The following is a 26,459-nucleotide window of genomic DNA, read 5'->3' as shown; positions in this document are numbered from 1 at the left end:
CATTATGAAGTTCAGTCTGGAAGAGCACAAGGGTGTGATGATGCACTTACAGCTCCTCAGACTCCACGCCGTTTCTGAACTAGCAGCACCCTCCTCTGACTTATTGACAGTTCATTTGCTCTGGTGACCTGTCAATCAGCCATGGGAGGGTGCTGCTAGTTAGGGAATACGGAGGAGGTTGAGGAGCTGTAAGTGCACCACCAATGCACTTCCAGACAAATTCTAAATGTGTTTTCTTACTGCTGAAGCAGATCATTGAGGTTCTAAAGGGATCGATTGGCTTATCTTTTAAAGGGAACCGGTCACATCCCCCATGCCCCTAGAGTCCTTTTATTACATTACACACAAACAGATCTTTAGAAAAAGTATTTCCAAAGTCCGTTTATATGTAAATGAGGCCTTTCACTACTGGATGGGGCGTTAGAGAAGCAAATGAACCAGAGCATAACTCACTGTGCCTAGTTCGCCTGTTTCAGTTTTATAGGGCAACAAAAGGGCACGTTTTCAAGTGTAACCATCCTATTAACTTTATTTTATAAAGCAATAGCACCCATAAAAATACGACATTTTGGAATATTTGTTTTTAGGAAGGAATGTTTTTCTCTCCTCCTGGATTGATCATTTACAGTTATATGAAAAAGTTTGGGCACCCCTATTAATCTTAAGCTTAATGTTTTATAAAAATTGTTTTTTTTTTCAGTTTCATATATCTAATAACTGTTGGACACAGTAATGTTTCTGCCTTGAAATGAGGTCTATTGTACTAACAGAAAATGTGCAATCTGCATTCAAACAAAATTTTACAGGTGCATAAGTATGGACACCCCACCAGAAAAGTGACATTAATATTTAGTAGATCCTCCTTTTGCAAAAATAACAGCCTCTAGTCGCTTCCTGTAGCTTTTAATGAGTTCCTGGATCCTGGAAGAAGGTATTTTTGCCTATTCCTCTTTACAAAACAATTCCAGTTCAGTTAAGTTTGATGGTCTCAGAGCATGGACAGCCCTCTTCAAATGATCCCACAGATGTTCAATGATATTCAGGTCTGGGGACAGTGTAATTGTTCCTCTGCATGAATGCCTCAGTAGATTTGGAGCGGCGTTTTGGATCATTGTCTTGCTGAAAGATCCATCCCGTGCGTAACTTCAACTTTGTCACTGATTCATGAACATTATTGTCAAGAATCTGCTGATACTGAGAGGAATCCATGCGTCCCTCAACTTTAACAAGAATCCCGGTGCCGGCATTGGCCACACAGCCCCAAAGCATGATGGAACCTCCACCAAATGTTACTGTGGGTAGCAAGTGTTTTTCTTGGAATGCTGTGTTTTATGGCCGCCATGCATAACGCCTATTTGTATGACCAAACAACTCAATCTTGGTTTCACCAGTCCACAGGACCTTCTTCCAAAAAGAAATTGGCTTCTCCGAATGTGCTTTGCTTTTGCATACCTCAGCCGACTCTGTTTGTGGCCTGCTGGCGGAAACGGCTTCTTTCGCATCACTCTCCCATACAGCTTCTCCTTGTGCAAAGTGCGTTGTATAGTTGACCGATGCACAGTGACACCATCTGCAGCAAGTTGATGCTGCAGATCTCTGGAGGTGGTCTGAGGATTGTCCTTGACTGATCTCACCATTCTTCTTCTCTGCCTTTCTGATGTTTTTCTTGGCCTGCCACTTCTGGCCTTAATAAGAACTGTACCTGTGTTCTTCCGTTTCCTTACTATGTTCCTCACAGTGGAAATTGACAGGTTAAATCTCTGAGACAGCTTTTTGTATCCTTCCCCTGAACAACTATGTTGAATAATCTTTGTTTTCAGATCATTAGACAGTTGTTTTGAGGAGCCCATGATGCCACTCTTCATAAGAGATTCAAACAGGAGAACAACTTGCAAGTGGCCACTTTAAGTAGCTTTTCTCATGATTGCATACACCTGGCTATGAAGTTCAAAGCTCAATGAGGTTACAAACCCCAAAAAAGTGCTTTAGTAAGTCAGTAAAAAGTAGGTAGGAGTATTTAAAACAAGAAAATGATGAGGGTGCCCATATTTATGCACCTGTCAAATTTTGTATGAATGCAGATTGCACATTTTCTGTTAGTACAATAAACCTCATTTCAAGGCAGAAACATTAATGTGTCCAACAGTTATTAGATATATGAAACTGAAATAGCTGTTGCAAAAAAACAATTTTTATAAAACATTAAGCTTAAGATTAATAGGGGTGCCCAAACTTTTTCATATAACTGTAACCTCAAAATTCTCAATTCACAGGTAAAATCTATTTTCAGGTGAATACAGATTTCCCATATATGAGATAGGAGATGACAGTTGGTGCTCATAAAGTTCAACGGAGAACTGTAACTGACGTTTAAGGAGCACTTTGAGCAGAATGTCTGTGTCTGCTGTAAGACTCATGCTGGTGTGGTAGTTGGAGGCAGGTATATCTCGCCCAGGTGTTTGTCCTATGTGAATTAGGCCACTCAGTATCTTCAGGGTGCTAATGGGTTAATGATTGCAGGAATAAAAGATGACCAGCTGGGGGTTTCCAGCGTCTGCCTGGGGCACACAGATTGCCTGTCTGTGTGAGACAAACGTGAGTGAGAGCTCTGCTCAAGAATTGTGTGATGTTAGCTGGGTGGGAGAAGCCTCCCCAGTTGTTAAGTTAGCAACGTGTTTGTTTAGTTAGTGCCGGACAGGCTAGGATTTATTTTTATGTTTTGTTTTTCTGTGTTGCTTTCACTTTAATAAATCTGACCTGAGGTCAGCCTACTTGGAAACCTGCTGTACGCCTCAGAAATTCAATGCACAAACCACGTGACCTTTGACCCCAGCAAAGGCGATCCCGGAGTGTTTTGTCACATTGTGGTGGAGAACGCGGGCATACCGTGGCACAGGCGACAGCATGGAAGACGTGGTGAAAGCCTTAATACAGTCCACTGCCGTACAGCAGCAGGCCACTGCCGCACAGCACGAAGCTAATCGCTTGATGGCCGCACAGCTGAAGGAGTTAGTGGACATGACGGTTGCAGACCGCCAACTTCTCCAAAAGGTGGCGCAGCGCCTGGTGAGCATGCCTGACGCTGACCCGGAAGCAGAGTCCAGAAGGATCCATGTGAGTCGATACTGGCAAAAGCTGACTGCAGAAGATGACGTCGAGGCATACCTGACAACGTTTGAGCGGACGGCATTGAGAGAGAAGTGGCCGAAGGCACGATGGGCCAATTTGATTGCCCCGTTTCTCTCCGGCGAGGCCCAGAAAGCTTACCATGATTTGGACCCGGAGGTCGCTCAGGACTTTGAGAAGCTGAAAGCTGAGATCCTGGCCCGGCTGGGTGTGACGACGGCTGTCCGGGCACAGAGGGTACATCAGTGGACATACCAGCAAGATAAACCGGCGCGGTCTCAGATGTTCGACCTGATCTACTTAACAAAGAAATGGCTGCAACCCGAGGTACTGACAATACCCGAAATAATCCAGCGGGTTGTCCTGGACAAGTACCTGAGAGTACTACCCCCAGCGCTGAAAAGGTGGGTAAGCCAAGGAAATCCCACGACAGCGGATCAACTTGTGGAGTTGGTCGAGCGTTATTCCGTGGCAGAAGGACTTCCCGACGACACCGCCAACCCCCGGTCTGTGCCTCCTCCTCGTGGAACCGGTAAGACTGTTCCAGGGACTACGGGTGAAGGAAAATCGCTTAAAACTGTGGGGGAGGAGTCCGGGACTGCTCGCACTCCGAGACCAAGAGTATTGGACGGTGGTCTCAGTAGGGGACCTGTTAGGTGTTTCCGCTGCCATGAGAAGGGTCATGTTTCTGCGAACTGTCCAGTTACCGCTGAACCCATGCAGTGCGACGTTATAGACTCTAGAAAATGCATGTCTTTGGTTACACAGCTAGGGAGTGTGAATGCGGGTCAAAATGATACAGCGAAACACCTGTGTGAATTATCTGTTGATGGGAAAAATGTTGTGGCATTACTAGACTCTGGAAGTGTGGTGACTCTGGTGAAAGCTAGTCTGGTGGCACTTCCGTCTGGTCCGTCTGACAAGTTTTCTGTGATGTGTGTGCATGGTGACACCCGCTCGTACTTAACAGCGGTCATATGGATTTCTACTCCCTATGGGTCAGTGCAACACAAAGTGGGACTCGTTCCCGCATTGTTACAGGATGTAATCCTGGGCAGGGATTTTCCCTACTTCTGGCAGTTGTGGGAGAATCAGTTGCTCCTTCACGGTAGCTGTACCCGTGAATCTTCTCCCATGCCATCTGGAGGTCCCGAGTCCCTAGAGGAGACCCCACAGGAAGATGTTGCTGGGGAGGTTAGTGAATCTAACCTTCTCCGTCATGGCGGGGGAAACAGAGGAAACTGAGGAACCTCAGCGAGAGGCGGAGGCAGACAGCCATCCGGCACCCTGCCTGCCAGATTTGGGAGTCCAGGTGGATGACTTCCACAGCGAGCAAATGAAAGATCCTACCCTGACTCCGGCTAGGAAAAATGTAAAAATGATAGATGGGGTACCCGTAGAACCTGACACTAGGCTAGCGTACCCGTATATGGTTCTTGAAAATGATTTGCTCTACCAGGTAGAAAAAAAAGGGGAAGACACAGTGCAACGGTTAGTGGTACCCAAACCTTATCGGCGGAAGGTACTGGATTTGGCCCACGGACATATAATGGGGGGACATTTGGGGGTACAGAAAACCACAGAAAGGATATTGCATTGTTTTGTGTGGCCTGGAATACATTATGATGTGCGTAACTATTGTGAGTCCTGTCCAGAGTGCCAAATCGCGGCCCCTAAATCTCAGTTCCGTAGCCCTTTGGTACCCCTTCCTATCATCGGGGTCCCTTTTGAGAGAATTGGGATGGATTTGGTTGGGCCCCTTCCCCGATCCACACGTGGGCACTAACATATCCTCGTCATCGTGGACTATGCCACTCGTTACCCGGAAGCCGTCCCTTTGCGTAACACAGCTACCAAGACGATCGCCAAGGAATTGGTACAAGTGTTTAGTGGGGTGGGAATTCCAAAACAGATACTCACCGACCAGGGGACTCCCTTTATGTCGAGGGTAATGAAGGAGCTCTGCAGGCTCTTACAAATAGACCCGTTGCGTACGTCTGTCTATCACCCTCAAACAGATGGCCTGGTTGAGCGCTTCAACAAAACCTTAAAACAGATGCTCCGGAAGGCGATAGACAAAGATGGGAAGAACTGGGATTACTTGTTACCCTATTTGCTGTTTGCCATTAGGGAAGTTCCCCAGTCTTCCACAGGGTTTTCGCCTTTCGAACTGTTGTACGCCCGTCGTCCCCGGGGACTGCTGGACGTCGCAAAAGAAGCCTGGGAAGGTCAAGTCACTCCCTTTAAAACAGTGATCGACCATGTAACACAAATGCAGGATCGTATTGCCGCTGTCATGCCCATTGTTAGGGACCATATGTTACAGGCCCAGGGAGCCCAGAGGCAAAGTTATGATAGAGGCGCTAAGGTCCGTACATTTGCACCCGGCGATAGGGTGTTGGTCCTAATCCCTACGGTGGATAGTAAATTCCTGGCGAAATGGCAGGGCCCATTTGAGGTCCGAGAAAGAGTTGGTGAAGTGAACTATAAAGTGTACCAGCCGGGTAAGAGAAAACCGGAACAGATTTATCATGTGAATCTGATAAAATCCTGGAAAGACCGCTCTGCCCTAACGGTGGATCTGCCCCGTCCGGTTTGTTCACCTACTGTACCGGAGGTGCAGGTTGCCGAGACTCTCTCAGAACGACAAAAATCTGAGGTTAAGCAATTTTTGTTACAGAACCGACAGTTTTTCTCCGAAAAACCTGGCCGGACTAAGTTGGTGAAACATGAGATTGTCACAGAGCCTGGCGTCACTGTTCATGTGAAGCCCTACCGAATTCCGGAAGCCCGCCGTGAAGCCGTCTCCCGGGAAGTGATGGCTATGTTGGACTTAGAAGTCATTGAGGAGTCGCACAGCGCCTGGTCCAGTCCAATTGTGTTGATACCTAAACCGGATGGCTCCATCCGGTTTTGTAATGACTTTAGGAAACTGAATGCAGTTTCTAAATTTGATGCGTACCCTATGCCCCGGGTCGATGAGTTGATCGACCGGCTTGGTAAAGCCCGATACATTACGACCCTGGATTTAACAAAGGGGTACTGGCAGATTCCTCTGGCCGAGGCGGCCAGAGAGAAGACGGCATTTGCTACACCGGAAGGTCTGTTCCAGTATGTCTATATGCCGTTTGGACTTCACGGAGCTCCCGCAACGTTCCAGAGATTGATGTATCGAGTCTTGAGGCCTCACAGACAGTACGCTTCTGCCTACCTGGATGACATCGTAATTTACAGCATGGACTGGGAAACTCATCTCCAGAAGGTACAAGCGGTGATTGATGACCTGCGAGATGCAGGTTTAACGGCAAACCCCAAGAAATGCCACATCGGGCTTGAAGAAGCCCGATACTTGGGCTACGTGATTGGCCGAGGAGTGGTTAAACCCCAGATCGACAACATACAGGCAATTCAGGGCTGGCCACAACCAGTGAACAAGTACAAGCTTTCCTGGGGATTGCTGGCTATTATCGCCGGTTCATACCCAATTTTGCAGCCATGGCTACTCCCTTGACGGATCTTACCAAGGGGAAGGGTTCCGTCATGGTAAAATGGACCTCAGCTGCTGAAGAGGCCTTCCACAGCCTGAAACGGGCTTTGTGCTCTCAGCCCGTACTAGTGACTCCTGATTTCAGCAGCGAGTTTGTGGTACAAACTGATGCCTCTGATACTGGTGTCGGAGCTGTACTTTCCCAGGTGAGGGACGGAGTCGAACACCCGGTCCTCTATCTCAGTCGGAAACTGAATGTACATGAGCAGAGGTATGCCGTGGTTGAAAAAGAGTGCCTAGCCATTAAATGGGCTCTCGACTCCCTCAAGTATTACCTGGCTGGTAGGAAGTTTAGGCTGGTCACAGACCATGCCCCTCAAGTGGATGCACCTCCACAAAGACCGTAATAGTCGGGTAACCCGGTGGTTCCTTGCCCTGCAGGCTTACTCTTTTACGGTGGAGCATCGACCTGGGGTGCAGATGGGGAACGCCGATGCCCCTGTCCCGAGTACACTGTTTCAAGAGTGTTCTTGCTCGACCGGAGTGGTCTGAGCAAGGGGGGGGGGGCATATGTAAGACTCATGCTGGTGTGGTAGTTGGAGGCAGGTATATCTCGCCCAGGTGTTTGTCCTATGTGAATTAGGCCACTCAGTATCTTCAGGGTGCTAATGGGTTAATGATTGCAGGAATAAAAGATGACCAGCTGGGGGTTTCCAGCGTCTGCCTGGGGCACACAGATTGCCTGTCTGTGTGAGACAAACATGAGTGAGAGCTCTGCTCAAGAATTGTGTGATGTTAGCTGGGTGGGAGAAGCCCCCCCAGTTGTTAAGTTAGCAACGTGTTTGTTTAGTTAGTGCTGGACAGGCTAGGATTTATTTTTATGTTTTGTTTTTCTGTGTTGCTTTCACTTTAATAAATCTGACCTGAGGTCAGCCTACTTGGAAACCTGCTGTACGCCTCAGAAATTCAATGCACAAACCACGTGACCTTTGACCCCAGCAAAGGCGATCCCGGAGTGTTTTGTCACACTGCCAATAGCTCTTCCCTGTACCGTTTTCTCCAATAATGGGGAAATCTGTCTTCACTGTGTACAGATTTTAGTCCTGAAATGAGAATGATCAGTCCAGGAAGGGAAAGAAGCTGATTTCTCTGATAAAATAAAGTACAAAGTTTATTATTCCCATGTGTACTATTGACTTATAAAATAACTATTAAAATGATGGTTACTCTCTAAGGTATAACAATGTGCACCAAAATGTTTCCTCAAATTTCTGTACAAAGGAAGCCAATCAAAAAGTGTTGTAAAGTGAGACACGAGTGCAGGCTGCTCTGGGGCTTCGGATCCTGGGCCCCGCAGCAGCTGCGATATGTTCTACATCTGTAATTTCACCCATCATTGTTCTGCTGGCCGATTCCTCGGCAGGTGCTGAATTGTGTGCAGTGCGCAGTTTGCTCGTCAGCATTTTACATCAATATAAATCAATGAAAACCTGGAATGAAAAGACAAAGTGGTAGAAATGTTTTCATTACGTTTTTCGATGTCGGCATCGTTCCTGGTTTTTGCTTCTAAATACAAAATACCGACACGAGAAAGACTTTAGGACACATTCACACCACACTATTTCTCGACTCGTAGAATTTAATGGAACTATTCCCCTATATCCTCATAGATTGTGAGCCGGCCCTCGCTCCTCTCTTGTGTGAATCATTGAATTATACGTTACTTGGTCATTTCTAATATTTTCTGAACATTTCCCCTCTGAATTGTAAAATGATGTGGAATATGATGACACTGGAGAAATAACATTATTAATAATAACTATTCACTCATCTGTTATTTTTATTTTAGTTTTAAATGGATCCATCATGTCGTTTCCATTAAACCCAGTGCCTCTCCTATCCTGACCCACATATAAAATAGGCCATATCAATGGATGACGCTCCATTAAATATAGATGGTGCAAGGAAGCTATCCACTTTTATCAGATTTGGTTCTTGTGTCCACAATACCAGATATGGTCATCTGACCCCTACAAACGCCTGCAAATGGTTGAAATGTGGATTTTTTTCAGCCTAAATAAGGCTAAGGACAAATTGAGAGGATAGCGGCACACCACTGATGAAAAATGAAAAGCCATATTAAAAACATGAAAAGCCTTACGCGTTTCAGGTCCATGCAGCACCCTTAGGGCTCATACTCACTTGCGAGCAACTCGGATGAGTCTCGCACGGCAATACCCGGCGCTGCACCCTTCACTCAGGAGCGGAGTGTGCGGCTGCATGTATGGCTATGCGGCCGCATGCTCCGCTCCTGAGTGCAGGGTATTACCGTGCGAGACTCATCTGAGTTGCTCGCAAGTTAGAATGAGCCCTAAGGCTAGGTTCAGATTGCGTTAGTGCAATCCGTTTAGCGCCTAGCGCTAACGGATTGCGCTAACGCAATGTGTTGTAAAGGGGTCGCGTTAAACGTCCCCGCTCTCGCAGATCTCAGATCTGCGAGAGCGGGGAACGGACCGCGGGTGTGCCTCGGACGCTGCAAGCAGTGTCCGCGGCGCGCCACAAAACACCGGCACATCGCTAGCGCGTGCCGAAAATGGCACGTGCTAGTGATGCGCGTCCCCATTGCTGTTAATGGGCACGCTAACGGACCCATTGCACGGCGTTAATTTCGCCGTGCAACGCTCTCCGTTAGCGCGGTCCCATTAACGCAATGGGAACCTAGCCTTAGTCATAGGATATACAATTAAAATCACAGCCAGAATAAATATCAATGAACAACCAATCACACATGACAAATGATTAATTACTAGTGATGAGCGAATATACTCGTTACTCGCGATTTCACGAGCACGCTCGGGGGTCCTCCGAGTATTTTTTTAGCGCTTGGAGATTTAGTTTTACTTGCCGCAGCTGAATGATTTACAGCTATTAGCCAGCTTGATTACATGTGGGGATTCCCTAGCAATCAGGCAACCCCCACATGTACTCAGCCTGGCTAACAGATGTAAATCATTCAGCTGCGGCAAGAAAAACTAAATCTCCGAGCACTAAAAAAATACTCGGAGGACCCCCGAGCATGCTCAAGAAATCTTGAGTAACGAGTATATTCGCTCATCACTAATAATTACATATGCACAAGATGTGGATGCAAACACAGCAGTGAAGGGGAAAAAAAAAAACAATGTCAATAAATATAAAATAAATCATTTCTTGAGTTCATGCCCATTGTATATCTCATGTCCAGCTTTAGAATCCAGAATGCCTCCCTTTAAGTCAATAGTTTGTTTGGCTTGCTATGCCTGAATAAAGTTTTTTTCATTTTTTCATCAGTGGTGTGCCGCTATCCTCTCAATTTTTCCTGTTTGGCTGTGCTCACCAGCCTTGCGAGCACCCACCTGCCTTCTGATTTGGCTCTACCCATTTGGTGCTGCATGTGGATCCCGTTGAAGCTCCCAGACCTCCTTCTCCTCGGCTAAGGACACACTGCGTACATGTCCAGTGGGGTGCATTGGCCCCAGTCTGGTATAGATTTATGCATGGTGACTCTTTGTATAGGAAAGCAGAGCCTGGAGACTATCAAAGGTAGACACATTAGCTTTCATCTGAAGATTGGGAGCCTGTGAGAACAATAAAAGGGTATTCCCATTACCAAGATTCCATCCCAATATGAGTAGGTGTAATAATAATATTAGCAAATACCTCCAAGTAGAAATGTAGTAGAGTTCTTCTGATTCGCTATGTCACTTACCCAATGTGCAGGACATTACAGTAGCTTAGGTATCCACGGTTACGACCACTCATATAGTGACAGTTGTTAGTGGCCATAACCATGGATATCTAAATTACTGTAATGTCCTGAATATGTGGTAAGAGACGTAGTGAATCAGAAGAACTATACTAAATGTCTAAGGGTATGTGTCCACGTTCAGGATTGCATCAGGATTTGGTCAGGATTTTTCATCAGGATTTGTAAGCCAAAACCAGGAGAGGGTGATAAATACAGAAGTGGTGCATATGTTTCTATTATACTTTTCCTCCGATTGTTCCACTCCTGGTGTTGGCTTACAAATACTGATGAAAAATCCTGACCAAATCCTGATGCAATCCTGAACGTGGACACATACCCTAATTGGAGGCATTTGTTAATGTTATTCTTATACCTACTACATACTGGTATAGGATCTTGGTGATTGGAATACCCCTTGGGAAAAGATTCCAATGAAAAAGTTGTGGCAAACACACATACATCTAACAGATCATTCAAACGTCTGATTTTCACAAGCGAGTGCTATCCGTGTTTTTCATGGTGATCACTCGTACCTGTGAGAGTGTATGGGGCCATTCACATATCCATGATTTTTCGCAGACTCAGAGGTCTGCAGAAAATCACAGAGACATGTTCGATTTTGATCTGAGGGTCGGATCAAAGTTGGCAATACATGTCAATGGGTCCGTAAAAATCGGACCGCACTAAGATAACATCAGAATGGAGACGATGGAGAAACTTTATTATTTCATTTTATTTCTCCACAATCTGATGACACTTGAACCACACTCTGATCCTAGCCTGATCAGAATAAGGCTGCCGTCACACTAGCAGGATTTGGTCAGTATTTTACATCAGTATAAACCAGGAGAGGGTGATAAATACAGAAGTGGTGCATATGTTTCTATTATACTTTTCCTCTGATTGTTCCACTCCTGGTTTTGGCTACAAATACTGAGGTAAAATACTGACCAAATACTGATAGTGTGACGGCAGCCTAATAGGTCTGTTTTTCTCAGACCTGGAACATTCAGACATGTGAATGCACTTAGCCACACTTCCAGTGTTTCATCATGCTTGGATCTAGAGCCACATAGAAGCACTCTGGCATAGAGCTGAAGCTGAAAGATATGCAGGACCTTGGTCCAGCGCTAACGTCGGTGGTCCGTGGCCACTGGGCCCGAACACTGCATACCTATCTGCAGCATCCTTGGCGTCTCTTGTGATTAGTAAGCTCTACGATATCATTACGTTGTGGCATGGTGCACACACAATGTCGCAGGGGCCTAGTAATCACAATAGGCGCCAGCACGCCAAAGGTTGTGGGAGCTTCACAGTGCTCTTGCCCCGTGGTCACAGACCACTGACGTAGCCCCACAAATCTTTTGCAGTCGACTATGGCGTGCTAACTCCCATTCTGTTGACCCAAGTTGGGTTTGGGTGTTGTATCTGCAATCGAAGACTCCAGTCACACTGCTCAGATCTGTTTCCGAATTTTCTGTGACTTAAAAATCAGCGCCACACATGAAGAGGTTTCTGCAGCGTGTTCATGGATTTCCGCAAACCCATTCAGGTGAGTAGGACAGCGGCAGAAATCTCCGCACCTTGTGTCCACAACACGGTCACGGTAGGTCGGGCCCCGCAGGTACGTGGTCGGATTGGAGAATTAGAACCTCAGACTCCGCAGTAGGAGATCACCGTGTGAGGGCTAATTAATGCCTTCATATTGGAGGTGTAGGAATAAAACAAGATGACCCCTGCAATGTCACACAGACAGCCCCCACTGTCCGCAGCGGACACGTAGAATGGTTTATGGTCACCACGCTGCACCTTAGAGATGGCGTTCTCATCGCAAGGTTCAATATGTCCCACACTAGAACTATCCACACACGCTGACACAAACAAACACAACTTTTCTCCAGAAGTCACTTTGTAGCCATGCATTCACCTGAACTGGCAGGTGCTGCCCACAACCAACCCAGGTGCCAATTCACACCTGGCTCCATCACTGCACATGGAGGCTTACACAGAGGGGCTGCGGTATCAGCCCACAGGACAGGGGGCAGCAGCAGGTAAGCAGCCACCAGATCTCACCTGTGGTGGTGTCTCCTGTGGATTCCCCAGGTCCACACTTCAGATTCCAGATCTGCACTCAGGACAATCAGTGCACGAGTGACCTCGCCGCCTCCACTGATCGGAAACCAGCACAAAAATTAAAAACCAGCAGAAAACTTCCTCCAGATCTGTGGGGGAGAGGGTGCACGCAGGTTCACTCCAGTTCCCTGGCAACTCCACGCTGTGGGAAAGAAGGAAGCGTCTCTCCATGCAGCTCCGTCCCACTGGTGCTAAACACTGGGACACGCACTGTCAGCTGTGGGGAGATAGCGTGCTCTCTACCGCCACCTGCTGGCCGGCCTGCGGAAACAACATCATTCACAAAAAACTGCAGCGCAAGAGTCCTCAGTGTTCAGCGAATCATGAACTACAGGTCCCAGAAAATCACATCAGCTGGACCTAGGAGAAATAAAATGCAACTTTTAAACAAGGATCTACAAATATTATGCCAATGTCAGACGATTAACATTATTTTTTATGAACAGATCCTCTTATATAGTAAATCCACAGTATTTTGATCACTATTTTCTCTTGCGAGTGATATGGGACGGCTCAAATTTCCATTCCAATGGTTAAAATGTACATTCATCATCAGTGGACTAAAGCTTTGTGGCAATTTGTATTGTTGCTCACCGATCTTTATTTATTGATGTTATAACATTGTGCCTTCATAGATTATTGTTGGATTAGCTGTAAGGGACTGTTCACACAGGCTGTATATAGAGTATGCCGCACTACCAACAATGCAGATAAGCAATTATGTCATGCCCCCGCTACAAAGAACGTCTGCAGTGTTTTTTCACACGGATTTGAAATCCACAGCACGTGAAATTCAATCTTTTCAAAGCAAATGTGCATAAATTTGGCTTCATTTCTTAAAAAAACAACAATTTTTACCACTGAGGATTCTTGCAGTGTCTTTTCTGCCTATATCAATGTGTCACGTTCAGACATCAGTTTCCATTTTTTCATCCACGAAAAAAGAAGGTGGCATCCGTTTTTTTTCCTCTTCTGAAGGCAGTAAACTTTAAACTTTTTTCCCCATTGTTGCATAACAATGGGTCAGATAATAATTAGTGATGAGCGAGTATACTCGTTACTGGAGATTTCTCAAGCATGCTCAGGTGACCTCCGAGTATTTTTTAGTGCTCAGACTTTCAGTTTTTAGCGCCGCAGCTGAATGATTTACCTCTGATAGCCAGCATAAGTACATGTGGGGGTTGCCTGGTTGCTAAGGAATCCCCACATGTACTTAAGCTGGCTAACAGATGTAAATCATTCAGCTGCGGCAAAAAAAATAAAACTCTGAGCACTAAAAAATACTCGGAGGACACCGGAGCATACTCGAGACATCTCAAGTAACGAGTATATTCGCTCATCACTAATAATGATGAATTTAAAAAGTCTTCCATTTTTCTTTTGTTTTTAACAGATTCCTATAGATTGTAAAGCACTTTCTCAATTTGAGTCTGTGCAGAATATTGGAGATATAATTTCAGGTCAAATGTTTGCATCCTAGTTGGTATGGGATTATAAAAACACTTTCCCATGTGCAGCTGTAACAGGATACCTAGCCAAGCAAGGGGTCAAGACTCAAAAGGCTGTGAGTGACAGATCTCACACCTTGAGTCAGCTAAAATGACTGCTTTTTTAAGTCAGCTATGATTTCTTAAGGAGAATATGGACTCATCATACATCCTTGTCACACATCAGTTACATTTTCAAGATCTCTGGGCCAGACCTTGCAGGTTCTCAATTCGTGCTAGCACCACAGGGTGGGAAAATACATAAAATGGCTAGTAGGATCCAAGTAGCAAAGCTATGTTTGGTCTCAATATGTAACCACATCCCGAATGGTTCCGATGGCACCAAAACCGCCTCCCTAGGACCGTCCTTTAACAGTTATGACCCATCTTTGTTTTTGGAGTCTTTAGCTGCTAAAGTCAAGGGGAAGGGATTTAGGGTCAGTCCAGAAGGCAGGAGGGGAGTGATCCAAAGGGCATAAAGGCTAGTGTAAGGCTATGCGGTCTCTCTCTCTGTTATGTTTGCAGTTCATTTCAATAGTGGGGGCCACTGTTGTGAATTCTGTGGCTGAATTCACTCCTGTGGTCACAAGTGGTACTGCAGCTTCTGAGCTTCCTCCCTCAGGTGTTCTGGTGAGCTCGTTAACTGCTTCATTACTTAACTCCGCCTGATGCTGCTATCCTTGCTCCTTGTCAATGTTTCAGTGTTGGATCTGAGCTTCTCCTGATTGTTCCTGTGACCTGCTGCTCTGTATAGCTAAGTGCCTTTTGTTTTTTTGTTGCTTTTTTTCTGTCCAGCTTGTCTTTTGTTTTGCTGGAAGCTCTGAGACGCAAAGGGTGTACCGCCGTGCCGTTAGTTCGGCACGGTGGGTTTTTTTTGCCCCCTTTGCGTGGTTTTGCTTTAGGGTTTTTTGTAGACTGCAAAGTTCGCTTTACTGTCCTCGCTCTGTCCTAGAATATCGGGCCCCACTTTGCTGAATCTATTTCATCCCTACGTTTTGTCTTTTCATCTTACTCACAGTCATTATATGTGGGGGGCTGCCTTTTCCTTGGGGAATTTCTCTGGGGCAAGTCAGGCCTATTTTTCTATCTTCAGGCTAGCTAGTTTCTTAGGCTGTGCCGAGTTGCCTAGGTAGTTGTTAGGCGCAATCCACAGCCACTTTTAGTTGTGTTTAGGATAGGATCAGGTGTGCAGTCTACAGAGTTTCCACGTCTCAGAGCTCGTTCTTGTATTTTTGGGTATTTGTCAGATCACTGTGTGCGCTCTGATCGCTAAGCACACTGTGTTTCTGGATTGCCTTCATAACACCTGTCATTAGCAAACATAACAGTACAAGGAGCCTAACTAATGATTCTCAATAGAGGGAAAGAAAAAGTTCTGACATCATTTTTTTTTTTTTTTCTGCTCTGTGTTCACTTTTTTTTTTTCCCCTAGACATTTGGGTGATTCTGGACACAGGTGTGGACATGGATATTCAGGGTCTGTGCTCTTCAATGGATAATCTCGTTATAAATGTACAAAAAATTCAAGATACTATTGATCAGAAATCTATGTTAGAACCAAGAATTCCTATTCCTGATTTGTTTTTTGGAGATAGAACTAAGTTTCTAAGTTTCAAAAATAATTGTAAGCTATTTCTGGCCTTGAAACCTCATTCTTCTGGTAATCCTATTCAACAGGTTTTGATTATTATTTCTTTTTTGCGCGGCGACCCTCAAGACTGGGCATTTTCTCTTGCGCCAGGAGACCCTGCATTGAGTAGTGTCGATGCGTTTTTCCTGGCGCTCGGATTGCTGTACGATGAGCCTAATTCAGTGGATCAGGCTGAGAAAAATTTGCTGGCTTTGTGCCAGGGTCAGGATGATATAGAAGTATATTGTCAGAAATTTAGTAAATGGTCAGTACTCACTCAGTGGAATGAATCTGCGCTGGCAGCTTTGTTCAGAAAGGGTCTCTCTGAGGCTCTTAAGGATGTCATGGTGGGATTTCCTATGCCTGCTGGTTTGAATGAGTCTTTGTCTTTGGCCATTCAGATTGGTCGACGCTGGCGCGAGCGTAAATCTGTGCACCATTTGGCGGTACTGCCTGAGGTTAAACCTGAGCCTATGCAGTGCGATAGGACTATGACTAGAGTTGAACGGCAGGAATACAGACGTCTGAATGGTCTGTGTTTCTACTGTGGTGATTCCACTCATGCTATTTCTGATTGTCCTAAGCGCACTAAGCGGTCCGCTAGGTCTGCCGTCATTGGTACTGTACAGTCCAAATTCCTTCTGTCCATTACCTTGATATGCTCTTTGTCGTCGTTTTCTGTCATGGCGTTTGTGGATTCGGGCGCTGCCCTGAATCTGATGGATTTGGATTATGCTAAACGTTGTGGGTTTTTCTTGGAGCCTTTGCGGTGTCCTATTCCATTGAGAGGAATTGATGCTACACCTTTGGCCAAGAATAAACCTCAATACTGGGCCCAGCTGACCATGTGCATGGCTCCTGCACATCAGGAAGTTATTCGCTTTCTGGTCTTGCATAATCTGCATGATGTGGTCGTGTTGGGGTTGCCATGGCTACAAACCCATAATCCAGTATTGGATTGGAATTCCATGTCGGTATCCAGCTGGGGTTGTCAGGGGGTACATGGTGATGTTCCATTTTTGTCGATTTTGTCATCCACCCCTTCTGAGGTCCCAGAGTTCTTGTCTGATTATCAGGATGTATTTGAAGAACCCAAGTCCGATGCTCTACCTCCGCATAGGGATTGTGATTGTGCTATCAATTTGATTCCTGGTAGTAAATTCCCTAAAGGTCGATTATTTAATTTATCCGTGCCCGAACACGCCGCTATGCGCAGTTATGTGAAGGAATCCCTGGAGAAGGGACATATTCGCCCATCGTCATCACCACTGGGAGCAGGGTTCTTCTTTGTAGCCAAGAAGGATGGTTCGCTGAGACCGTGTATTGATTACCGCCTTCTTAATAAGATCACTGTTAAATTTCAGTATCCCTTGCCATTGTTATCTGACTTGTTTGCTCGGATTAAGGGGGCTAGTTGGTTCACTAAGATAGATCTTCGTGGTGCGTATAATCTGGTGAGAATCAGGCAAGGAGATGAATGGAAAACTGCATTCAATACGCCCGAGGGTCATTTTGAGTATCTAGTGATGCCGTTCGGACTTGCCAATGCTCCATCTGTGTTTCAGTCTTTTATGCATGACATCTTCCGTGAGTATCTGGATAAATTCCTCATTGTTTACTTGGATGACATTTTGATCTTCTCAGATGATTGGGAGTCTCATGTGAAGCAGGTCAGAATGGTTTTTCAGGTCCTGCGTGCTAACTCTTTGTTTGTGAAGGGATCAAAGTGTCTCTTCGGTGTGCAGAAAGTTTCATTTTTAGGGTTCATCTTTACCCCTTCTACTATCGAGATGGATCCAGTTAAGGTCCAAGCCATCCAGGATTGGATTCAGCCGACATCTCTGAAAAGTCTGCAAAAGTTCCTGGGCTTTGCTAATTTTTATCGTCGCTTCATCTGTAATTTTTCTAGCATTGCCAAACCATTGACCGATTTGACCAAGAAGGGTGCTGATTTGGTTAATTGGTCTTCTGCTGCTGTGGAAGCTTTTCAGGAGTTGAAGCGTCGTTTTTGTTCTGCCCCTGTGTTGTGTCAGCCAGATGTTTCTCTTCCATTCCAGGTCGAGGTTGATGCTTCTGAGATTGGAGCAGGGGCGGTTTTGTCACAGAGAGGTTCTGATTGCTCAGTGATGAAACCATGTGCTTTCTTTTCCAGGAAGTTTTCGCCCGCTGAGCGTAATTATGATGTGGGCAATCGAGAGTTGCTGGCCATGAAGTGGGCATTCGAGGAGTGGCGTCATTGGCTTGAAGGAGCTAAGCATCACGTGGTGGTATTGACTGATCATAAGAACTTGACTTATCTCGAGTCTGCCAAGCGCTTGAATCCTAGACAGGCCCGTTGGTCGTTATTTTTTGCCCGCTTCGACTTTGTGATTTCGTACCTTCCGGGCTCTAAAAATGTGAAGGCGGATGCTCTGTCTAGGAGTTTTGTGCCCGACTCTCCGGGTTTATCTGAGCCAGCGGGTATCCTCAAGGAAGGAGTCATTGTGTCTGCCATCTCCCCTGATTTGCGGCAGGTGCTGCAAAAATTTCAGGCGAATAAACCTGATCGTTGTCCAGCAGAGAAACTGTTCGTCCCTGATAGGTGGACTAATAAACTTATCTCTGAACTTCATTGTTCGGTGTTGGCTGGTCATCCTGGAATCTTTGGTACCAGAGAGTTAGTGGCTAGATCCTTCTGGTGGCCATCTCTGTCACGGGATGTACGTACTTTTGTGCAGTCCTGTGGGATTTGTGCTAGGGCTAAGCCCTGCTGTTCTCGTGCCAGTGGGTTGCTTTTGCCCTTGCCGGTCCCAAAGAGGCCTTGGACACATATTTCGATGGATTTCATTTCTGACCTTCCCGTTTCTCAAAAGATGTCAGTCATTTGGGTGGTCTGTGATCGCTTTTCTAAAATGGTCCATCTGGTGCCCTTGGCTAAATTGCCTTCCTCCTCTGATTTGGTACCTTTGTTCTTTCAGCATGTGGTTCGGTTGCATGGCATTCCTGAGAATATTGTTTCTGACAGAGGTTCCCAGTTTGTTTCAAGGTTTTGGCGAGCCTTTTGTGGTAGGATGGGCATTGACCTATCCTTTTCCTCGGCTTTCCATCCTCAGACTAATGGCCAGACCGAACGAACCAATCAGACCTTGGAAACATATCTGAGATGTTTTGTTTCTGCAGACCAGGATGATTGGGTGTCCTTTTTGCCGTTGGCTGAGTTCGCCCTTAATAATCGGGCCAGCTCGGCTACCTTGGTTTCTCCATTTTTTTGCAATTCTGGGTTCCATCCTCGTTTCTCTTCAGGACAGGTTGAGTCTTCGGACTGTCCTGGTGTGGATTCTGTGGTGGATAGGTTGCAGCAGATCTGGACTCAGGTAGTGGACAATTTGATCTTGTCCCAGGAGAAAGCTCAACTTTTCGCTAATCACAGACGCCGTGTGGGTCCCCGACTTCGTGTTGGGGATCTGGTTTGGTTATCTTCTCGTCATATTCCTATGAAGGTTTCCTCTCCTAAATTTAAACCTCGTTTTATTGGTCCGTATAGGATTTCTGAGGTTCTCAATCCTGTGTCTTTTTGTTTGACCCTCCCAGACTCCTTTTCCATACATAATGTATTCCATAGGTCGTTGTTGCGGAGATACGTGGCACCTATGGTTCCATCTGTTGAGCCTCCTGCCCCGGTTTTGGTGGAGGGGGAATTGGAGTATATTGTGGAGAAGATTTTGGATTCTCGTGTTTCTAGACGGAAACTCCAGTATCTGGTTAAATGGAAGGGTTATGCTCAGGAAGATAATTCCTGGGTTTTTGCCTCTGATGTTCATGCTTCCGATCTTGTTCGTGCCTTTCATGCGGCTCATCCTGGTCGGCCTGGGGGCTCTGGTGAGGGTTCGGTGACCCCTCCTCAAGGGGGCGGTACTGTTGTGAATTCTGTGGCTGAATTCACTCTTGTGGTCACAAGTGGTACTGCAGCTTCTGAGCTTCCTCCCTCAGGTGTTCTGGTGAGCTCGTTAACTGCTTCATTACTTAACTCCGCCTGATGCTGCTATCCTTGCTCCTTGTCAATGTTTCAGTGTTGGATCTGAGCTTCTCCTGATTGTTCCTGTGACCTGCTGCTCTTATAGCTAAGTGCCTTTTGTTTTTTTGTTGCTTTTTTTCTGTCCAGCTTGTCTTTTGTTTTGCTGGAAGCTCTGAGACGCAAAGGGTGTACCGCCGTGCCGTTAGTTCGGCACGGTGTGGTTTTTTTGCCCCCTTTGCGTGGTTTTGCTTTAGGGTTTTTTGTAGACTGCAAAGTTCGCTTTACTGTCCTCGCTCTGTCCTAGAATATCGGGCCCACTTTGCTGAATCTATTTCATCCCTACGTTTTGTCTTTTCATCTTACTCACAGTCGTTATATGTGGGGGGCTGCCTTTTCCTTGGGGAATTTCTCTGGGGCAAGTCAGGCCTATTTTTCTATCTTCAGGCTAGCTAGTTTCTTAGGCTGTGCCGAGTTGCCTAGGTAGTTGTTAGGCGCAATCCACAGCCGCTTTTAGTTGTGTTTAGGATAGGATCAGGTGTGCAGTCTACAGAGTTTCCACGTCTCAGAGCTCGTTCTTGTATTTTTGGGTATTTGTCAGATCACTGTGTGCGCTCTGATCGCTAAGCACACTGTGTTTCTGGATTGCCTTCATAACACCTGTCATTAGCAAACATAACAGGCCACATTGAGGAACGTGCTGTGAGTGAATGAGGAAATCAACTGGCAGCCCACGCTCCCTGCGGTCCAGCGCACACATGGTCTAACATGAAACTGGTAATTGACATGATCCATCTGCATATATCTTTTGTACTACCACTGTTTATATTTGCATATCTCACTATTGTAAATGTATAACCAGAGTGTATATAGTGTATTGCCTAGTGTGCCCTTAAGGCAATTAAATATATAATGTAACCTTATGCTTTTATTGAATCTCAATCAACACGTCCGTTTCTCGGTTTAACCTTCCATGCTACCGGGGCCGGTTTCTGGCCAGATATAATTCTCGTTAAAAGACCTGGCTTATATCTAACGAGGAACTGGTGGCGGTCCAACCGGGCTGGCAGCGCTCTGTTTCACTGGTGCTCGTGAAAGGGGACTTTCAGCCTGTCAGGGTTGTGAGCGAGTGTGGTGCCACGTCAGTGACTGCGTGGGCCACATCCTCTCACTCTCCCTGCCTCCCTGGGCCTGCGTGGACTGGGGGTGTCTGTGTAAAACTGTGGAACCTCAAGTTGGTGAAAGTGGGAAGAGCGTACCTCATAATAACTTGGATGTAATAGTGATGCCAGGTTTATTTTCCATCCAGCCAATTAGGTTCCGGCATAATCGTAACCATGGCTACAAGGTTCCAATGAAATAGTCATTACAGCGATCCTCATATCCAATCCGGATCCTTTCTGTGATTGGCGCCAAAATTCAACCAGCCTATCCAGCCTCATCATGCTTCCAATAAAGCCCTGAATAACAAATCAGGCAACCGCGTACAACATACATCATGACTGCATCATAATCCTGCGTCATACCCCGGCAAACCACAGGACCGCAGAGAACTCAGAAGCACCCTGATGAGTGTAGCTGCGCGTCATGGCAACAGCCGGCCCACCTCACATGACCGCAGAATAGGGCCCGCCCCGCTGCGACGCGACCATCCATCCCCCATGTAGAGGAGAAGCCACGGACATGCGCAGGCGCGACACCGCCGGAAGCCGCAGCATCGCAGAACACGATACAAGCAGGTCCAACGGCGCCGCGAACACCACACCCCCCTGTGGCAATTTGGACAAGGGTACCAGATGGACCATCTTAGAAAAGCGATCACAGACCACCCAAATGACTGACATCTTTTGAGAAACGGGAAGGTCAGAAATAAAATCCATAGAGATATGTGTCCAAGGCCTCTTCGGGACCGGCAAGGGCAAAAGCAACCCACTGACACGAGAACAGCAGGGCTTAGCCCAAGCACAAATCCCACAGGACTGTACAAAAGCACGCACATTCCGCGACAGAGAGGGCCACCAAAAGGATCTAGCCACTAACTCTCTGGTACCAAAGATTCCAGGATGACCAGCCAACACCGAACAATGAACCTCAGAGATAACTTTATTCGTCCACCTATCAGGGACAAACAGTTTCTCCGCTGGGCAACGATCAGGTTTATTAGCCTGAAATTTTTGCAGCACCCGCCGCAAATCAGGGGAGATGGCAGACACAATTACTCCCTCTTTGAGGATACCCGCCGGCTCAGATACACCCGGAGAGTCGGGCACAAAACTCCTAGACAGAGCATCCGCCTTCACATTTTTAGAGCCCGGAAGGTATGAAATCACAAAGTCAAAGCGGGCAAAAAACAACGACCAATGAGCTTGTCTAGGATTCAACCGCTTGGCGGACTCGAGATAAGTCAAGTTCTTATGATCAGTCAAGACCACCACGCGATGCTTAGCTCCTTCAAGCCAATGACGCCACTCCTCGAATGCCCACTTCATGGCCAGCAACTCTCGATTGCCCACATCATAATTGAAACCTTCTGAACACCAAAGAGACACTTTGATCCCTTCACAAACAAAGAATTAGCACGCAGGACCTGAAACACCGTTCTGACCTGCTTCACATGAGACTCCCAATCATCCGAGAAGATCAAAATGTCATCTAAGTACACAATCAGGAATTTATCCAGGTACTCTCGGAAGATGTCATGCATAAAGGACTGAAACACTGATGGAGCATTAGCAAGTCCGAATGGCATTACTAGATACTCAAAATGGCCCTCGGGCGTATTAAATGCAGTTTTCCACTCATCGCCTTGCTTAATACGCACAAGATTATACGCACCACGAAGCTCTATCTTGGTGAACCAACTAGCCCCCTTAATCCGAGCAAACAAATCAGATAACAATGGCAAGGGGTACTGAAATTTAACCGTGATCTTATTTAGAAGGCGGTAATCTATACAAGGTCTCAGTGAACCATCCTTCTTGGCTACAAAAAAGAACCCTGCTCCTAATGGCGACGATGACGGGCGAATATGCCCCTTCTCCAGGGATTCCTTCACATGACTCCGCATAGCGGCGTGCTCAGGCACAGATAAATTAAACAGTCGACCTTTTGGGAATTTACTACCAGGAATCAAATCGATAGCACAATCACAGTCCCTATGCGGAGGTAGGGTATCGGACTTGGGCTCATCAAATAAATCCCGGTAATCAGACAAGAACTCAGGAACCTCAGAAGGGGTGGATGACGAAATAGTCAGAAATGGGACATCACCAAGTACCCCCTGACAACCCCAGCTGGACACAGACATGGATTTCCAATCTAATACTGGATTATGGACTTGTAGCCATGGCAACCCCAACACGACCACATCATGCAGATTATGCAACACCAGAAAGCGAATAACCTCCTGATGTGCAGGAGCCATGCACATGGTCAGCTGGGTCCAGTACTGAGGCTTATTCTTGGCCAAAGGCGTAGCATCAATTCCTCTCAATGGAATAGGACACTGCAAGGGCTCCAAGAAAAACCCACAACGCCTAGCATACTCCAAGTCCATCAAATTCAGAGCAGCACCTGAGTCCACAAATGCCATGACAGAATACGATGACAAAGAGCAGATCAAGGTAACAGACAGAAGAAATTTTGACTGTACCATACCAATAGTGGCAGACCTAGCGAACCGCTTAGTGCGCTTAGGACAATCAGAGATAGCATGAGTGGAATCACCACAGTAGAAACACAGCCCATTCAGACGTCTGTGTTCTTGCCGTTCAACTCTGGTCAAAGTCCTATCGCACTGCATAGACTCAGGTTTAAGCTCAGGTAATAGCGCCAAATGGTGCACAGATTTACGCTCGCGCAAGCGTCGACCGATCTGAATGGCCAAAGACATAGACTCATTCAGACCAGCAGGCATAGGAAATCCCACCATGACATCCTTAAGTGCTTCAGAGAGACCTTTTCTGAAAATAGCTGCGAGCGCACCTTCATTCCACTGAGTGAGTACGGACCACTTTCTAAATTTCTGACAATATACCTCTATTTCATCCTGACCCTGACTGTTATGAAAGGCAATTCAGAATCACAATGGACATGGAGGTCAGAGCACATACAGTGAACTGACAATAACCCAAAATAATAGAACGAGCTCTGAGACGTGGGAACTCTGCAGACCGCAATCCCTAAGCCTATCAAACCACACTAAAGGTAGCCGTGGAGCGCTCCTGACCAGAACCTAGGTGCCTCGTCACAGCCTGAGAAACTAGCTAATCCTGAAGATAGAAAAATAAGCCTACCTTGCCTCAGAGAAATTCCCCAAAGGAAAAGGCAGCCCCCCACATATAATGACTGTGAGTAAGATGAAAACACAAACATAGAGATGAAACAGATTTAGCAAAGTGAGGCCCGACTAGCTGAACAGAACGAGGATAGGGAAGATAACTTTGCGGTCAGCACAAAAACCTATAAAAAACCACGCAGAGGGGACAAAAAGACCCTCCGCACCGACTAACGGTACGGAGGTGGTCCCTCTGCGTCTCAGAGCTTCCAGCAGGCGAGAAAAACCAATAAAGCAAGCTGGACAGAAAAATAGCAACAAAATAACATAAGCAAAACTTAGCTTTGCAGAGCAGCAGGCCACAGGAATGATCCAGGGAAAAAACAAGTCCCACACTGAAACATTGACAGGAAGCAAAGATCAAAGCATCAGGTGGAGTTAAGTAGAGAAGAAGCTAACGAGCTCACCAGATCACCTGAGGGAGGAAACTCAGAAGCAGCAGTACCACTTTCCTCCACAAACGGAAGATCCCAGAGAGAATCAGCCGAAGTACCACTTGTGACCACAGGAGTGAACTCTGCCACAGAATTCACAACAGTACCCCCCCCTTGAGGAGGGGTCACCGAACCCTCACCAGAGCCCCCAGGCCGACCAGGATGAGCCACATGAAAGGCACGAACAAGATCGGGAGCATGGACATCAGAGGCAAAAACCCAGGAATTATCCTCCTGAGCATAACCCTTCCATTTAACGAGATATTGGAGTTTCCATCTTGAAACACGAGAATCCAAAATCTTCTCCACAATATACTCCAATTCCCCCTCCACCAAAACCGGGGCAGGAGGCTCAACAGATGGAACCATAGGTGCCACGTATCTCCGCAACAATGACCTATGGAATACGTTATGTATGGAAAAAGAATCTGGAAGGGTCAGACGAAAAGACACAGGATTAAGAACCTCAGAAATCCTATACGGACCAATAAAACGAGGTTTAAACTTAGGAGAGGAAACCTTCATAGGAATATGACGAGAAGATAACCAAACCAGATCCCCAACACGAAGTCGGGGACCCACACGGCGTCTGCGATTAGCGAAAAGTTGAGCCTTCTCCTGGGACAAGGTCAAATTGTCCACTACCTGAGTCCAAATCTGCTGCAACCTGTCCACCACAGTATCCACACCAGGACAGTCCGAAGACTCAACCTGTCCAGAAGAGAAACGAGGATGGAACCCAGAATTGCAGAAAAACGGTGAAACCAAGGTAGCCGAGCTGGCCCGATTATTAAGGGCGAACTCAGCCAAAGGCAAAAAGGACACCCAGTCATCCTGATCAGCAGAAACAAAGCACCTCAGATATGTTTCCAAGGTCTGATTGGTTCGTTCGGTCTGGCCATTAGTCTGAGGATGGAAAGCCAAGGAAAAAGACAAGTCAATACCCATCCTACCACAAACGGCTCGCCAAAACCTCGAAACAAACTGGGAACCTCTGTCAGAAACAATATTCTCTGGAATGCCATGCAAACGAACCACATGCTGGAAGAACAAAGGCACCAAATCAGAGGAAGGAGGAAGGCAATTTGGACAAGGGTACCAGATGGACCATCTTAGAAAAGCGATCACAGACCACCCAAATGACTGACATCTTTTGAGAAACGGGAAGGTCAGAAATAAAATCCATAGAGATATGTGTCCAAGGCCTCTTCGGGACCGGCAAGGGCAAAAGCAACCCACTGGCACGAGAACAGCAGGGCTTAGCCCGAGCACAAATCCCACAGGACTGCACAAAAGCACGCACATCCCACGACAGAGAGGGCCACCAAAAGGATCTAGCCACTAACTCTCTGGTACCAAAGATTCCAGGATGACCAGCCAACACCGAACAATGAATTTCAGAGATAACTCTATTCGTCCACCTATCAGGGACAAACAGTTTCTCCGCTGGGCAACGATCAGGTTTATTATCCTGAAATTTTTGCAGCACCCGCCGCAAATCAGGGGAGATGGCAGACACAATTACTCCTTCCTTGAGGATTCCCGCCGGCTCAGATAAACCCGGAGAGTCGGGTACAAAACTCCTAGACAGAGCATCCGCCTTCACATTTTTAGAGCCCGGAAGGTACGAAATCACAAAGTCAAAACGGGCAAAAAACAACGACCAACGAGCTTGTCTAGGATTCAAGCGCTTGGCAGACTCGAGATAAGTCAAGTTCTTATGATCAGTCAATACCACCACGCGATGCTTAGCTCCTTCAAGCCAATGACGCCACTCCTCGAATGCCCACTTCATGGCCAGCAACTCTCGGTTGCCCACATCATAATTACGCTCAGCAGGCGAAAACTTCCTGGAAAAGAAAGCGCATGGTTTCATCACTGAGCAACCAGAACCTCTCTGCGACAAAACAGCCCCTGCTCCAATCTCAGAAGCATCAACCTCGACCTGGAACGGAAGAGAAACATCTGGTTGACACAACACAGGGGCAGAAGAAAAACGACGCTTCAACTCTTGAAAAGCTTCCACAGCAGCAGAAGACCAATTGACC

At 46.5% G+C, this 26,459-nt stretch overlaps 1 protein-coding gene across 2 annotated transcripts in view; it reads right to left on the bottom strand.

Moving 5' to 3' along the window:
- Window positions 1-12,726, bottom strand: part of THSD4 (thrombospondin type 1 domain containing 4) — a 1,349,728-nt gene extending 1,337,002 nt beyond the window's left edge. The window contains exon 1 of one of the 2 annotated variants that reach the window (XM_069765881.1): window positions 12,474-12,726. The gene's annotated coding sequence lies outside the window, so the exon portion shown is untranslated. The remainder of the gene's footprint in view (window positions 1-12,473) is intronic. The other variant, XM_069765882.1, reaches the window with a different exon arrangement.
- Window positions 12,727-26,459: the final 13,733 nt, after the last annotated feature.

Source organism: Ranitomeya imitator, chromosome 4, assembly GCF_032444005.1.
Source record: "Ranitomeya imitator isolate aRanImi1 chromosome 4, aRanImi1.pri, whole genome shotgun sequence".
Taxonomy (NCBI): Eukaryota; Metazoa; Chordata; class Amphibia; order Anura; family Dendrobatidae; genus Ranitomeya; species Ranitomeya imitator.
The sequence above is the reverse complement of the archived record's forward strand: the minus strand, read 5'-3'. Positions and strand labels throughout refer to the sequence as shown.